Source organism: Sorex fumeus, unplaced genomic scaffold (assembly GCF_029834395.1).
Source record: "Sorex fumeus unplaced genomic scaffold, SorFum_2.1 ptg000002l, whole genome shotgun sequence".
NCBI classification, from domain to species: domain Eukaryota; kingdom Metazoa; phylum Chordata; class Mammalia; order Eulipotyphla; family Soricidae; genus Sorex; species Sorex fumeus.
In genome coordinates, this window is record NW_026606059.1 from 6,520,763 (window position 1) to 6,536,909 (window position 16,147).

Genomic DNA, 16,147 nt, shown 5'->3' on the forward strand with positions numbered 1-16,147 from the left:
AATTCAAATAATCCATGTCAAAAGAGACGTAAGCCTGAATAAAGGAGCTGCAGGTAGAAAAGAAAAATTGCAGCTTAAAAAAGCAAGGAATGAACATAGAACTTTCTGTATGTAATTAAAAATTATAACACTTAGAACACAATTACAAAAACAAATTACACCTGAATCTTTTGTGTCCAATTATGTGATTTAATTCAGCAGATTAAAGAAAACTCATTGCTCATTTTTATCCATGCGTCAAGCGCTAATTCCCAATGGTATTTTTAAGAATCCATTTTTATTGTTGCAGAGAAATAATTAAGGCTATTGTAATTAATTTTCCTGTGACTCAAAAACTCTGATTAATGTGGGCACCTGCTGATATGTGAGATGCAGAATAATATAATATCTTAATAAATACTAGGAGTTTAAAATAATTTGATAATGTGTGGCAAGTAAAAAGTGCCTAGTAAGAGAATTTCTGGAACTCTTGTGGGGAAAACTAAACATAACCAAAAATTTGTTAAACATTTGTTCATAGTTTTATTTGAAGGATGTCCCTTGCTTAAAAATACTAGATCCTGGTGATGCTGGTAGACATTTACACTAAAATGCCTGTGAAATATTTAAAAAAGCAGTACAGGTCCCTAAATTAGAATCTTGGAGATTTGAGTGACGTTTGTGATTTGAGATTTGAGAGATGTTCGTGAAATCAGAAAGTCTTAAGAATTTCCAAGGTTTTAGAACCCGTCTTTGGTGACCCTTCTCCAAAGTAAGCTTCACATCTGCAGCATTTGTTTTTTTTTTTTTTTTTTTTGCTTTTTGGGTCACACCCAGCAATGCTCAGGGGTTACTCCTGGCTCTGCACTTAGGGATTAGTCCTGGTGGTGCTTGGGGGACCATATGGGATGTTGGGATTGGAACCCAGATCGGCTGCATGCAGGCAAACACCCTACCCGCTGTGCTATTGCTCCAGCCCCACATCTGCAACGTTTCTTTGGTGAGAGAAATAATCAGGTTATAAGCTAAATTTGAATTTGGTGCATTGTGAGGTTTTTTTTTTTCAAAACAACTCTTAATAATTTTATTTGACTTATTTTCCTTAGAGATTGTATACTGAATCTTAGGCATTGTTGACCATCGAAATTTTCCATCACCTCCATAGAGAACAGAGTAGTTACATCTCCTTTTATGACTTGGTTGTGGATTGCTCTAGAATACATGGAATTGGAGACTTATTGAGTAACAGTGCGTGTCCCAGCCTGAGCAGAAACAGAATGTTCGAACTCTGTATCCAGCCCTCCCCTCACCTGTGGAGAGCCTTTGAACAAGTCTCCGATAGCGTTACTGTTCATGCTTCATTTCTTCATCCTTAGTCATGAATTCCCTTTGGTGAACTTGCGTACATTTACTCCGCGTTTCATTGTTTTGAAAAAGTGCTGTGGGTCAGGGCATAGAGGTAACCAACTGTCGGATAAAGTTTCCGTAGGAGCATGAGACCTTAAATTTGGTGCCCGACATACCCTGTATATGCCAAGGGCAATCCTGACAGCACAGCGATGGCCAAAGAAAGCATGCCTCGACGATCAACTGCAGAGGGAAGGGAGGGAAGAAACTGTGTTGGTTGTGATCAGTTTTCCATGTAAACTAGGAGTACCAGTCTGGTAATTCTTTCAGGGATATAATGCGTGTGGTCTCCTGTTTGGGATAAATATTTATGAGAGTGTCTCAAGCAAGATCTCTACACGCAGAATGAGCTGCTTTAGAAGGAAATGAGGTTCGCACATGAGGGACAGCCAGCAGGCTGAATGCTGAGTGTTGCAGAGAAGTGAGGATCGAGCTGGTGGTGGAACACATTTTTTTGGAAAACACACACACACACACACACACACACACACACACACACAACTTATTTCTTTTTATTTAATTAAAGGACTTTGACTTAAAGGGCCATGGCTCCCGGCCCACCACCGTGGTCACCCCCAGGGCCTGGTGCATGCAACAATAGTACTATCTGTACTATTAACTGCTGTACTATCTCTCAGGCCCTTTGATTAGATCTCTTTTTTTTTATTGTTTGTTTGTTTTTGGGTCACACCTGGAGTTGCACAGGGGTTACTCATGGCTTTTGCACTCAGAAATTAGGCCTGGCGGTGCTCGGGGGACCACATGGGATGCTGGGAATTGAACCGGGTAAACGCCCTACCCGCTATACTATCACTCCAGCCTCTCTTTCTTTTATTTAGATCACCACCTGGTACACAGTTACAAAGTTGTTCCCAGAAGGTTGGATTTAAGTCATATATTGTTCCAACACCCATCAAAGGGCCATGATTGACAACATTTTCAATAGACGAGTTTTAGGCATATAGTATCCCAACACCAATCCTGCCAACAGTGTCACCTTCCCTCCACCAGTGGTCCCGTGCCCCCTCCCGCCCCCCACCCCACAGCCTGCCATCTTGACAGGCACATTTAAAAGCTTGGTGGTTGTAGTTTAGATGTTTTCAGTGTGTTGACTTAGCTCATATGGGGAAGATTTTAAATACAAGCAAGCAAATAAACAAAGCAGAAAATAATGCTGACATCTTGTGCAGTACTACTGCAGCAGGTGGGGTGCTTGCCTTGCACGCTTCCAACCTGGGTTTGGTGGCAGGCGCTACACATGATCTCTCTCACTCAGCAGGAGTGATCCCTAGCTGGAGAGCTAGGAGTAAGCCCTGAGCACAGCCAGTTGCGACCCAAAGCCAAAGAAAAGAAAAGAAAGGAGCATGGAAGGGAGAAGTAAGGGAAGAGGAGAGGAGAGGAGAGGAGAGGAGAGGAGAGGAGAGGAGAGGAGAGGAGAGGAGAGGAGAGGAGAGGAGAGGAGAGGAGAGGAAGGGAGGGGAGAGGAGAGGAGAGGAGAGGAAGGGAGGGGAAAGGAGGGGAGAGGAGAGGAGAGGAAGGGAGGGGAAGGGAGGGGAAGGGAGGGGAAGGAGAGGGGAGGAGGCTTTGATTCATAGAGTGTTTTGGCACTTGAATGAGGGGAAGGAACTGGAGGGTGAAAAAAGCAGATAGATACAAGGGTGAAAGGTCAGTGATGGCTGGAATCTGCACTTGAGGCGGTGCTCTTAAGTTGTACACACAAAACATATACTTTAGTTTCACTGCATCACTGTCATCCTGTTGTTCATTGATTTCCTGGAGCAGGCAGCAGTAACGTCTCCTTCTTCCTAGCCCTGAGATTTTAGAAAGTGCCACATTTGAGGCTCTTTCAGGGTCAGGAGAATGAGACCCATCATGGTTACTGGTTTTTGGCATATTGAGTACACTACGGGGAGTTTGCCAGACTCTGCCATGTGGGCAGGATACTTTTGGTAGCCTGCCAGGTTCTTGGAGTAAGAACTAGATAATAATATGGGACCTGGGCTTTATAGTCTCTGGGTCTTGGCCGTTGATGGGATTACATGGCGCTGGGGGCAGTTGGTGGGTGTAACGCCTACATACTGGAAGATGGGGGATCTGGGTGGAGGAGGGCCCAGTCCCAATCCAAGAAGGCTTGGAGATCTATTCCCCGGGTCCTGCACACCTGGGTTCCTCTGCGGGTTCCTTCATGCGTGAGGCTCTTTCTGAATGTGTAGAGAATGGTCTTAAGCATGGCTGTGGTTGGAACCGAAGGTCTTCAACTGCCAGGGCTCTGCTTGGGGTCAGGAGGGAAACTCAACCCATCCTCCTTCAAGGGGCCCCGGTGAGGACAGCCAGGTGCGGAGGCAGGTGTGTGGGACCCGGGAAGTAGATCTCCAAGCCTGCTCGGATTGGGACTGGGCCTCCTCCACCCAGATCCCCCACCTTCCAGTACATAGGCGCTACACCCACTAACTTCCTCTGGCGCTGTGTAATCCCGTCAATGTCCAAGACCCAGAGATTATAAAACCCAGCTCCTGGAAGAGAATTTAAAAGTAAGAAAATTTGCCAATTAATAGAGTTCACCCCTAGATAGTCATAAAAAAGCATTTTACATTTGATTTTTTAAAGTGTTTTGATTTTGGGGTCATACTTAGTGATACTCAGTGATTACTTCTGGCTTTGCAGTCAAGAATTATTCCTGGTAGTGCTTGAGGTGCCATATGGAATGCTGAGAATTAACCCAGATCAGCCGTATGCTAGTACTTGGTGTAATATCTTTCTGGCCCCAACTTTATTATTATTATTTTTTTAGTTTTTGAGAAAACTATTTTAATCACTTGATCATTTGATCACTTGAGTTCCCGTTAATCGTGGATTTGCTCGAGCGGGCGCCAGTAATGTCTCCATTTGTCCCTGTCGCGTGCTAGTGTAGCCCAGTGGCGTCTGTTCGCTCTAGGAACACGAAGAGCCTCAAACCGATCGTTCATGATCTTGATGAAGAAGTCTGACCATCTGGTAGGTGGGCCGCCACGCGGTCTTTTGACATCCCGTGGAATCCAGTCTGTAACAGCTCTAGTCCAGCGGTCGTCTTTAAATCTCATTACGTGTCCAGCCCATCTGATTTTTGACGCCTTGGCAAAGGAGACAGCGTCCCTGATTCTTGATCGTCGATGGATGTCGGAACTCTGGATTCTTTCTCTCATTTGAGTGAAACGTGATATTCCAGGCATCGCTCTTTCGATTCCTCTTTGGGAGACCCGAATAGCGTTCTCATCCTGATATTTTAATCATTGGATGAGAAATGTACCTGTATCCTTTGTCTTTCACTAGCTAACAGAGTTAACATGACGATAAACATAATCATTTGAGTTCCTCTTTTCTTATGCTTAACGTTTTTGTCTCCTATGCTTTTCATACTCAAATATTTAGCAACTGTTGGACATTCATCAAAGATAAATGGAAAATGATACCCCTCTTCTAAAAATCTAGTCCTGGGAACTGAAGGACATTGGTCAAGTCAGTGAGATATGGTAAGTAACAAGAGTCAAAGCAATTTTCTTTGAACTATATCATAAAGGGAAAATGACACAAACTTTTATTAGAAGGTATAATTCAAGTAAAGAATTATTTCTTTAAAAATCTATGAAAATAAATTTAAAATTAGGAAAAGTGTGTTTGTTTCTATAGAGATAGAGCAGAAGTCATACATTTCCTAATGGAACAACAGTCTATTTTAGTGCTTCTTTAGATAACAGGGTGTTTATGCCTGATGTTATGTTCCTGTAGTCTCTGCTAAAATGTCTAAGAATTATTAACATATGCATCCCATAGGGTAACCTCTTACCCGGGATGGGTAATGAGTCAGAAAAAAAAAGGAAAAATCAAAGGCAGATATTCTAGTACCTTAGAAATACATTTTTTCAAAGACCAAAATGCTCTAGAATGATAGAATATGCTAGATACTTAACATAAAATTTTCTTATTTGGTCCTTACTATGACAATTATTATCAGCATTCTTAAAGAACATTTTGTGAAAGAGAAAATTTGTACACCATCAAGAAGCGGTAGTAAAATTGTTAGGTAAAAATCACCCTGACTTTACCACAAGATTTGGGGAGCAGAGGGGGCTGGCGGCAGATGTGAGAGAGCAACTTAGTCCACTGCCCCAGCCCTGTGGGCCCCCATCCAAATCTGTCCTTCACCAGTAATCGTGTCTCTGGAAAGATGAGGACTGATCAGTCAAGAATATCCAATAGCGAGGAATCCTTGCTTTATGCCTAATTGAATTCATCAGCAGCAGAGCTTGAAAAGTAGACTTTTCCCAGCCGAAAACTTCCTTGTGACATAAATGTTATCTGTCCATTTGTCTTCTGAGATGACATTAGTTTGGCTTAAAGCTAACCATTCGCTAAGCCAAGGTGACTCAAAATTGATAGAAAAAAAAAATAACAGTAGGAAATATTATCTCCAAGTCACCTAACGGAAACAAAATAAAAAGGAACAGATCTTCTGCTACAAATCCGATTTGAAAAGTACAGTGAGTAAATTGCCTATTTTCAAGACTTAAAGTCTTTTAAGGTTTAGTGGGTTTCTGCACTGCACTGTCTGCACAGTCCTCCCGTTGTTTATCAATTTGCTCGAGCAGGCCCAGTAACGTCTCCATTGTGAGACTTGTTATTACTGTGTCTGGCATATCGAATACGTCACGGGGAGCTTGCCAGGCTTTGCCACGCAGGCGAGATACTCTAGGTAGTTTGCCGGGCTCTCCGAGAGGGGCGGAGGAATCGAACCCAGGTCGGCCGGGCTGGCTGAATGCAAGGCAAATGCCCTACCTGCTGTGCTATCACTCCAGCCCTGTTGGTTACACATAATATTTTATTTTTTTGGTAAGTTAGATGAAATAATCAGCCAGCGCACATTAGCTCATAATATAATCTACCAGCATGACAACTAAGTGAATTTTGTGTGCAAGAGCAACAACAGCAGGAAGGTGGAGTGCAGCCTGTTTGGGAATTGGGCACTGATTCAGGAACTGGCTTCAGTGATGGAACCAAACTCAGGAGCAAGCAATTTTTAACAGCAAGAGGAGAGGACGATGAGCTTAAGTCTGCAATGTTGAGATGATGAATCAAATCCACAGAGCCCCAATGCACAGAGTCACAAATTGGAATTGGGAAGATCAAGCAATAATTTTATCCGAAGGGTCTGGTGAGATTTTTCCGGAGGCTGCTTCAATATAATGAATTTCTCACTTGTTTTTTGTACACAGAAAATTTTTTTTTGGATGAATGAATGGATGTGTGATGAATGATGTCCCTAGGGAGTTGTCTTTTGAGGTCTGTGGGATAGGATAACAACAGAATAAGAAGAAACTGTAGACCTGATTTTTGCACATAGAGCTGTACATGAGATGCCGAAAGTAATAAGTAAAACAGAAATTTTCTGGAAATTAGAGACCAGGAAAGCATTTATGGAGAGATGATCAAGGAGATTTTCAAAGCATGATTTGGGGAAGACCACCCCAAGGTGGGAGAGGAAAGTGGTAAAAATGTGGCACCAGAGTATAGCATAATATAGCCAAAATATGCAGTGTATATATTTTGGATACATATGGGGCATAGCTACAAAAGCCAGATTTGAGACCACAATAGAAAGGGCTTGAATTTCAGGTTGAGGACTTGGAATCAAATACATTCCAGTCATTCATCATCTTATCAGAATAGATATGAAGCTTGGTGGGTGGAAAACATTAATGCATCTTATGAAGTATTGGACATGAACTGCAGCATAATATTACACAATTGGCAATTCTTTATGAAAGATGAAAATACCAAAGCATCACCAGAGGAATAAAAGAGCAAGCAATGTGTGTGTGTGGGGGGGGAGGGGGGTGTTAAATTATGACATGAGCATTCTATGTGATTTATTCCTTAAGGATTATAAAATATAAGAAGGCACCATTGTAAGAAAATGCAAATAAAATTCAAGTATTATGCTACTATCTTGAGGAACATCAGAAGGAAGATACAATATTGAAGCTCAAGAGGGCGGAAGTGATAATACAGGCAGCAAGGCACTTGCTTCCACATGGCCAACTCGGCTTATATTTCCAGCACCACGTGTGGTCCCCTGAGCCCTGCCAAAAGTGAACACTGAGTGCAGAGTCTGAAGTAAGACTTGAGCACTGCTTGGTATGTCTCCCAAATGTAAAAACAAGCAACAATAAAAAACAACGCAAAGTTCAGTGGTCAGACACAGATGGCCATATACCATTAGGTCATTGGGAGTCTGTTTTCCATGGTATATCCTTTCATCAAGGTGATGCAAAATTTAAAAATACACAATATGAACGTTCTCTAGAAGCAGCACTTATAACATCATGCACTGTTATAAATGCTTGCCAACTCACCCGTAGACAACTTTTCGCTAACTGGAATGTTTCACAGTGGTTTATGTGACACATTTTTCTCCCCCATTATAATAAAAACACAATCTTGCTTAGTGGGGACATTTTGTTATCATTTGTATTATTTCCTGTAATTAGAAAGACCTTTATCCTAGAATCGTTCTAGTTGTAAATTTGTTTACATTGGTTTTATTCTAGTTTCTTCTGCAAGGACAAGGGGCAGAGAGGGCCGAGGAAAAATAAAATGCAGAATTGCATCCAAGTGATGATAAAGGAAAGGTGAATATTTTGCTAATAATAGCTTTTGTTTTGGAGAGTATATTGTTTTTAGTAGGGAAGCAGCAAATTTGGAAATGTGTCTTTTAGCGACTGAAAGTTGGGAGGTAAAGAAATGAAATGTTGAATAACTCCAGCCTTGCATATTGCTTTCTTAAATATTCCTGTTTCAGCAAGAAATACAAACTGGCCTGGGCTGTTTTCAAAACAGTGTGAGTTTACTTACGCATCTTGCTTGCACCCAGACTTTCAGACTTTTTGGTTTCTGCTTTTCACTTATTCAACATCTAACTTAACTTTGTGTTCTCGGAATCCGTGCTCACTAGTTCCCGGATTTGAGTTTGTTCCTCCCCACTGCTCTGATCAGAGTACCCTAGCTCCTTGTAGACACAGATACAGATTTATTAAGGATTTGTTGGACCAATCTGGCCTTGTTCCTTACTTTGACATATTTTATTGCCTGGAGACTTCAGTCTCTCTCACCATGGTCCCCCTACATTTTGGATGAATTCTTGTCGAATGGGCTGGTCTAAGCATGTACCTTGCCTAGTCTGATACTCATTAGTATTGTTTACACATAATTTAGCACTGAAATGCTGAAGTTGATTGTATTTAACTGGCAGTCAAGTACGCATGATTTCTGGCCTAATGTCTAGGACCTAGAAGAAGTCTTAAACTGAGGAATGTTCTCAAATGTTGTCTTAGGACTCTAGAAATTTCCAGCTCTGACATCTTATCACTATAAACACAGTAACAACAAGTCTCACAATGGAGACGTTACTGGGCCAGCTGGAGCAAATGGATGAACAATGGGAGGACAGTGCTACAGTGTTGTAACTGCTCATGAGTGATGAGAAGGCATGATGTTTATAGCTAACATTGACCTATTACTCCAGGATGAGCTGGTTAGATGGAATGCCTCACAATTTTGGACATCCTACCTACCCCAAATCACTGAAACCCACACTTTTAGATTTTCCTGAATGGAAAAAGATAAAAAAAAAAAGGACAAGTGAATTATTGATCAATTAAAGAAATGACCTAACTATGGTAGGACTCAAGGACATTCATTTGATTCTAAAATCTCTTCAAATTGAATTGAATTTATCTTAAGGAAACTCTCCCCACAAAAGTGATTTTTCTGTTTTGTTTGGTTTTGTTTTCCATTCCCGGCCTCAACTGCTATCCCCAGAAATAGCTTTGGCATCCTCCTGTTGTGAAAGACACAAGACAAAGAGAGTTTGGAGCACGAAGAACAAAAAAGAGGTGAGAAGGGAAAGAAATTTAGCTTTTAGAATTCCCCAGCATTGGAATAACACTTGGCAGAGACTTGAGTTCTCACAACGAAAAGAACAATCATTATTTCGTTTCCCCATGAGGGCAAAACAGATGCTGTGGCCACAAGAGGTTCTTGCTCTTCAGCTGCACGGCCATTTCTCCAGCCAAACATCTCAAGTGTCTCTAAGGTTAACTTGTTCCAAGGCCAGCACCCTGGAGGCAGGTGGTGGTTGTGCTTGCTTCAGAATGGCCGCCAGGACATAAGTAGGCCTGGGGGAAGAGACGGAGGGAGGGAGGATGAGAAGACAAAGAATTGAGGCAGAGAGATTGGATCACTCCCCTCCCCACTCAACGCTGACTTCATGCAATAATCTAGAAGACAGGAAAGAGAGGCATTGAGAGTAACGAGTGTTCCCAGTATCCCCCCTCTGCCCTCGGCTGTAGAAAGGCGACTTGGATCAGAGAAATAATGTGTTCTTCCTCTCAATCACCTCTGGAGGAATTAGCAGAAGTTATGTGACTGGGAATTTTCATGCCTGTTAGTTGTACACCGAAGCTTGCAATGAAAAGGAGAAGAATTCACACTTCAGGAACTTGCATGTTGGGAAGAAATGATATATGACTTATTCCGTTTGAGCTCCCCAAACCCTTCCTTGGATCTGTCCCATTTGATTTTTGCTCTCACCCTGCATTGCTTCCCGGACATCCTGCAGTATTTCAACCCTTCTAGAATCAATGAGAAAAATGAGGGCTCTTAGCATCCACCAACGTGCCCATTCATTAGACCTGTAAATTGCAGAGACAGGTTTTAACTCGAGTCTGCTAACTGAATTTGAGACTCTTCTTGTTGTATCAGGCTGACTCTTATAAGTTAAACCCAGAGTTCATGGCTCCACAGACACCAGGAGATTTTATATAGCTAAAGCCCTGGGAAAATCTAAGAGATATAGTGTAGGCGACTGTTGTATTTAAGTGGATGTGTGCTTCTGCATCTCCCGATAGGGTCACTGCTTGGACACCCCACATTCCACCCACGCTTATCTGTCTGTGTCTACCTTGACTATAAGAGTTATTGCAAAATGAGTAAGGATGCAAATTGTCATTTATTCTCTGATAATGTTCATCCAGATAAAGGTCTGATATGACAGACCTTTACAGGATACTTTAGTTTGCCAAGAGGATGCTTTGCACCTGGATAGCCCCAGGGAAAAGATGCTGGATACAGGACTGGGGGGGGGGGGGGGGGGGAAAGTCTGTACAATCCCCTGTAGCCTTGAGTCAGGAATATCTCGAAATGGAGGGGACCTCTCCCTGAGGGCCTGTTCTAACTGCAGTTCAGGATGGTCCAAGAGATATGGGAAGTACCTGCGGCCTAGGGTTATGATGCCTCCAGGAGAGGTCTAGATACTTCCAAGAGAGTCTTAAGTAGATATGAGACAAAGTCTCTGTCCCTGTCCCTGTCCTCCCGTTGTTCATCGATTTGCTCGAGCAGGCCCAACAACATTTCCATTGGAGATTTTTGTTGTTACATGTTTGGCATATCAAATACATCATGGGTAGCTTGCCAGGCTCTGCCGTGCAGGCGAGATACTCTTGGTAGCTTGCTGGGCTCTCCGAGAGGGGCAGAGGAATCGAACTCAGATGGGCCATGTTGGCTGTGTGCAAGGCAAACGCCCTACCGCTATGCTATTGCTCCAGCCCATGAGACAAAGTATAAAGAATAAAAAACATTATCCTTTTTTCCTTGTCGATGTAAAACATATTTCATCTTTCTGTGCAAGAATTAAAAAATATACTCCCTTTAATTTTTTTTAATTTTGACTTTTGCACCATATCTGGCTGTGCTCAGGGCTCACTCCTGGCTCTGCACTCAGGGATCACTCCAGGCAGGGCTCAAGGAACCATATGGGGTGTAGGGGATTAAACCTGAGTCTTCTGAATGCAAAACAAGAGCCCTACCAACTAGTCTATCTCTCTGACCCTGCCTTCCTTCCTGTTCTATGAAACCAGAATAAGATAGGAAACCTTGCCCAGACAGTAGCACTGGGATCTCCTTGCATAACTGCTAGAATAAAACACTCAGCCTTCACACCATTTACTTGTGGGGCTGTGGTTGTGGCCCCCACATAGAAAACCACTCTTTTCTTGTTAGGCTGTCCTGTGCATCAAAAGGTATTTTGATTGATCCCAGGCTGCACATCACATCTGTGACACCGTCTCTTCCCCCCATCTCTCCCCATGGCACTGTCTCTAGGTGTCTCTGAGGTGACAGTATCTTCCCTAGTTGAGAATTAGTGAATCAGCCTGGGTCAACCTCTTTAGGCTGGTCCTTAACCTTTCAGCGACCAAAGTTCCACTTATATGCAGTGGGGAGATACAGGAGAGGAATGAGGAGAAACCAGATGCACTGCAAGCTTGGCGCAGTACCAGTGCACTCAGTGGGGACTTGCTTGAAACCACAGCAGCAAGTTTAGGGCCTGTGTCTATCTATCTGCTGAGACATATTGTTTCACGTCATGGGAAAGGTGGCACACAGAAGCCATGGTAGTGAGGCGAGTGAGCGCCTCAAGCTTTGAAACCTTGTTTGATTTTTTCTTCTGAGGATACAGGACAGGCATGTGCTGAGAGGCATAACCCAGTCCTTCTCTCACACTTCAGAGAGTAGCACCTGCCAGGGAATGTTCCATGTCTAGACTGGCCAGAGATGCTCCATCAGAAAGACGAGGAAAGAAGCCCTTCCCTAGAAACTTAGCCATCATATCTGGAGGCAGAGAGTGTTTGTTCTGGAAGAAACTTATGTATCAGGAGGTAAAATTTTCATGCACCTCTGCCACAGAGCCTGTATTTCCTATTCCTCTGTGACTCAATAACGAGGTTTGGTCCTCTCTGAAGAAAGGCCGTCACACTGCAATGCTTCTGGGATGTGCATCGGGGGAATCAAGCCTTTTATATCCAGTGTGCGACATCCTCCCACACAAGGAGATGAAATGTTACAGCTGTCACCGGGAGGGACTCGCTGACCAGCAGCCTTCTTGCAGCCGTTTATTAGAGGTTGGAGGAACTGTCGGCTCTTCAGCCCGGAACATAAAATTTCAGCTGAATGCAAAATAAGAATACAAAAAGTGGAAGCCTGCAAGCTAGAAGAACGTCTCTGTGTAGGACAGACCTGCTCTAGGTGACTAGGAGGCCCTGAGGCGCAGAGGAAAGGTGACCAGTCACACCCCATCTCCTGGCAGGGTGGGACGGCAGGTACTACTTTACAAGGAGCCTTTTGCTCACTGTCGTTTCCGTCCTTGTCCTCACAGAGTGGCAGGGTCCTTCAGTGCAGCCCTCACTGTCTCGCCTACTAGGGTGAATTCTCAGATCCAATGGCAGCAAGTTTTCTGGGTTTGGTTGGGCCAGGAGAGGATTTTTCTCCTGGTACCTTTGTTTGGTCTCAGGTGTGGGAAGCGTTTTTCCTGGGGCTGCTCTTCATAGTGCTGAGGACCTGGGGTGATGAACCTCCTCCTGGCTGGCTGGACTCACTTCTGCCCTTGGCCAGCAGACAAGCTGCTCTTCCCAGCCAAGTCCGGCACAAGCTACTGTTCCCCGGGCCTCAGTGAAATGCCTCGGCACAGCCATGGCCGTCCCCAGTGTGCCATGTACTCTCCCATGTCAGGCATTTTCAAATAGCTGTTTCTCACCTGGAAACTTTCTGTCTAGACATATTCTTCAATGTCTAGATTGAGACCCAATTTTTCCAGGCAGCCTGTGCGGGCAATGCTAGTCTGAGACAGCGTCCTCTCCTCAGAGTGCTGTGTGCTCTGTGCTGTTGAGGAGAACCTAGATTTTGCCTTAGAAATAATATTTATTGGGGCTGGCAAGATAGCTCCATGGACTGGGTGCCTCGTTTTGCATGCAGGAGGACTGGCTTTGATCCTTGATGCCTCATAGTCCTCCTAGCACCGTCCCATGAGTCCTGAGAATCAACAGGTACAGCTCAAATCGCACATATAGTGTTTATCTTGTTTCACATTTTTCTGTTCATCTTGCAAACATTATGTCTTAGATGGCAAATACTGTGTCTTATACTTCTTTGTATAACACACCTAGACCATAGTGTCTTAGATTGCAAATGTGTCTTATACTTCCTTGTATAACACACTAGACCAGGATATTTTAAGGGTTCAATATTGGTCGTTTTGTAAACTGCCCTTCAGAGATACTGGTTAAATCTTTCTTAGAGTGTATTCTGTGTTATGTGTGTGTGTGTGTTGAGAAAGGGTTGCTATTTTTGTGTGTCTCTGTGTGTATCTTTGTGTGACTGTACATATCTGTTTGTAAGTGTCACATATGTGTGTATTTTTATGGGTGCATGTGATCTTCCTATGTGGCATTGTGGGGTCTCTTGGTGTGTCTGTGTATATCTATGCGGCTGTGTTTATGCAACTTTTGTGTGTGTGTGTGTGTGTGTGTGTGTGTGTGTGTGTATCCTCTCTCTCCCCATGTGTGCATACTTGTAAGGGGCAGCTATTTTCTATTCCAGGTGTCAGGAAGACAATTGTGGGGTTAGATAAGAATCGAATCAATCTTGCATCTGCAGGATGAAGCTGACACGGGGTGAATACCAAGCAAATGGTGATTTAAAGAAGAAATGCAAAAAAGGCATTAGAGGGATGAAGACTCCCTCTCACCTTACCTTGGTTCACAGTGATAAGTAGGATAGACCTCCATATCTGTGTGTGCTTGTGCATGTGTGTGTGTGTGTGCGTGCGTGTGTGTGTGTGTGTGTGTGTGTGTGTGTGTGCACGCACGCGTGTTGCATTTCATCCAACCGTGAAACCACAGAAGGAGCCTGGGACAGGGACATCATCATTGGTGATCTCTTCCCCAGATCAGCTGCCGCCCCAAACAGCACTTCACATGCTCTTCTCCCCTCTGGAGAGGACTGCCAAGATCCAGCTCTGTCAGGCCGGGGAAGTTGTGATTCTGGGAGAGGATGCAGATGGTCGAATGTGTCCCCAGACACAAGTTGTCAGTTTCCAGTTCAGCTTCATTTACAACCTACCTCATATTTTTATCTCCATCTGTCTGACTTTGAGTCTTTCTCAGTTGGTCGTGAACTCTGGTCAGAAACCGAGCTGTTGGAAGCAATCACTCTGCTTACCAGGAGAGCAAGTCCAGGAATGTGAATCGTGGCTGTGCTGCTTCCTTGTCTGTGCCCTTTACTCCAGTCATCCTGAAGGGCATCTCCTGGCAGAGATCGAGGGCTGGAGCAGCCAGGATGAACCAGAGCAAAGCAGATGACAGTGGGTTTCACAGAGAAGACAAGGACAAACTTTCTGGGTATCCCGTTTTGCCAATTGACCTGCCGTCTCTTGCAGGCTGTGTATTTGTCAGGGAGGCTGAGTAGCACTGAGAATTTAGGTGAAGGTGGTTTAAAAAGATCAGAGTATGAACTTAGATTTGCAATTGTCTGGGATTTGAATAAAAGGCTTATAGGATTGTGCTCTCATGCCTTGACAGCTTTGGGCTTTGTTGATTAGAGGATTCATCCTTGGCAGGGTCAGCTAATTGGTACAGATAAAAACAAACAAACAAAAAACTCCCTTTCAAGCTCAACTTTTAAGATGCAGACCACCAATTCGGGGAGTACATATTGTCCCTATTCCCTCCCCTGTTGAGGAACCGTCTTCCCTGTCTCTGAGACCACTCGGAAACACTCCCAGAGCCTGCTGTAGGTGAATGAAAATAGCCCATCCTTTACCTGCTGGACAGGTTGCCCATTTCTTACTGTGCAACCCGCATAAAGGCTCTTGCCCACATGTCGCGTTTGCTCCCTCTGCTTCCTGTTTCCCCGCTCCTGTCCCCAACCACCCACACATGGCATGGTATGTCCTCTCCTCTGGCATCTGTAAATATACCATGCTACCCTTTCAGTGGCATCATGTCTTGATCTGAATACAAAGAATAACAAAACTTACATTCAAAAACAATTTCGGGGGCCCAAGAGACAGTACAGCAGAAGGGCGCTTGTCTTGCATGTGGCTGACCTGGGTTTGATCCGTGGGATCCCATGTGGTCCTCTGAGCCTACCAGGAATGATTCCTGGGTAGGTAGCCAGAAGTAACCTCTGAGCATTTCTGAGTGTGGCCCCCAGACAAACAAACAAACAAACAAACAAGCAAAAACAATTTAGAATTACTAACCCAGAAACAAAATAAAAAAATAATAGCAGCTAAGTCAAGAAACCTCACTTTCTGCTCTGTTCTTCTGCATATCCCTAATGCGAGCTAGTTTATTCAATCTTTACACACTTCCAAGTCCTTCTGTTAGTGGATGCATTTTTCAAATGAAGAAAATGGTTGGGTTCGAGAGGTGAGAGGTGTTTCCTGAAGTGACACTTCCAGGGAAGGCAAAGAATATGGAACACGTTTTCTGAAAAAAAAAAAAGGGGGGGAAATGGTGGCAGTGGTTGTGGCCTGGCTTCAGAGTAAAGACTTTTATATTTATCAGGAAAATTGAAAATCACTGTACCATCTTCATGCTGCAGATAAGCCATCTGGCTTTTGCACATGAAAGATAATGTGTACTTTTGAAAAAAAAAATGGTAATGAAAACCAACGAATTGGCTGAATTCCCGACAAAGGTCTTCTGTTTATCAACTGAAGACAGGCCCAAGCTTTCCCAAATCCCTGCCTATTTCAGACTCCTGTTCTCACACCCGGGACACTCAGGAGATAGCTGAAGTACTGAAGCACATCAAGTGCTTCCTGTGTAACAGTTTCTCATCGTCTTGCTGTGCTTCTATTGCTTCAAAGCTCCAGGGAGCGATTTGTGGA